The following is a 1,480-nucleotide window of genomic DNA, read 5'->3' as shown; positions in this document are numbered from 1 at the left end:
ACTTCCTTAAAACACAAACTACGACAACTCAGCAGACATAGCTTGCCTTTTACACATTCTTGCAGAAAATCATAGATGGGGATCCTTATGCATTCGATATGAACATACAATTCAACTGCCTAAATCTGATCACATTCAGTCTTGCCTGTCTGGATCTGAGGCTGAATGCCACAATTTGTTAATTAGCACTTAAAGATTTTAAGATACTAAACAGTTGCATATATGTTTTGGCACAGTGTCTTACTGTTCCTGCTAGTAAAACAAACACTGAAGAAGGCATCAAATGGATTAGAGACTGTAGAGCCCATTCTTTAGTGTGTGATTCGTATTACAAGGTTATTTAGGGGCTCTCTTTCAGGGATATCTCTGGATTAAGGATTATATGGTACTAGACCAAGGATTTCTTGATAGGCACTTAGTAGTTACATATGTACAATATGTTGCTGTTTTTGAAGTTTCTCTGCATTTAATAGCGTTACTTTTTTGGCTTTTCCTTAACTTCATTTGCAGTTATGTCAGAGGTCCACAATCCTAGACCCTGATCTGAAGGCACTGCAAATACTATACTGTTTATCATATCTGAAGGCATTGCAAGTACAATAGTGTCTGAATCCAGCCCCTTTCAGTAAGCATGTATGAAGTAATAATTAATTAGCAGGTAAACTTAACCCAAAACCAGATACAGATTGCAGGAGACAGATCTGATAACATCAAAAGGCGCAGCTGGTAAATTAGCACTTGACAGAAAGCCCCAGGAAAAACATTAGGGACTTTGTGAAACTTATGGTGAAATTCCATTTACTCAAATCAGCGTGAACCATGTGAAAGAGGTCAGGCTGAAATGAAAACAGCATTCAACTTAACAATAAGCATTTCTACCATAGCATCTACTGAAAATCAGTTGGTTAATGATAGTCAGGTAAAAACACTTGATATTTGCCTGTCTACCTACAATCAAATGAGTAAACACGTGTGCATACCCCAAAACTCGGATTCCTATTTCATGTGCATTTGACTACAACCCTCTTTGATTGCTAGTTTTCTTTTAGCAGTCATATCCTAAGCCACCCTCACACCTGATCCCATCAGATCTCAGGAGCTAAGTAGGGTCAGCCCCAGTTAGTACTTGGATGGGAAACCTTCTGGGAATACCAGGGGCTGTAGCTTCTAGTCCTGAGGACTTCACTGTCACCATCCAAGCTTGCTCAGCCGTGGCAGATGAACCTCAGGAGCTAAAGGGTGGGGCCAGTTCTGCGTACGCTGTGCCTCACCTGAAAAATCACTGTGCAGGCTCGGAGGACACACCCACATGGGTAGAGCCCTTCCCAAATTTTTGTTCACGAAGCCTAGCCCTGATGATGATGATGATATAATACATTATGGTTATGATCCCTTGGTATTTGACACAGTTCTAATAGTAAAGGATTGATTTCTCCACATTAAATTACATACATGTTACTTAATATAGTGATGGATTTTT

The 1,480-nt window shown here is 39.9% G+C and overlaps 1 pseudogene; it reads left to right on the top strand.

Annotated features, from left to right (window-relative positions):
* The first annotated feature begins 1,050 nt into the window (after positions 1–1,050).
* LOC139671742 (5S ribosomal RNA) lies at positions 1,051–1,167 on the top strand (annotated as a pseudogene).
* The last annotated feature ends 313 nt before the right edge of the window (positions 1,168–1,480 follow it).

This window comes from Pithys albifrons, chromosome 4 (assembly GCF_047495875.1).
Source record: "Pithys albifrons albifrons isolate INPA30051 chromosome 4, PitAlb_v1, whole genome shotgun sequence".
NCBI lineage: Eukaryota > Metazoa > Chordata > Aves > Passeriformes > Thamnophilidae > Pithys > Pithys albifrons.
This window is presented reverse-complemented; position numbering and strand designations above follow the sequence as displayed.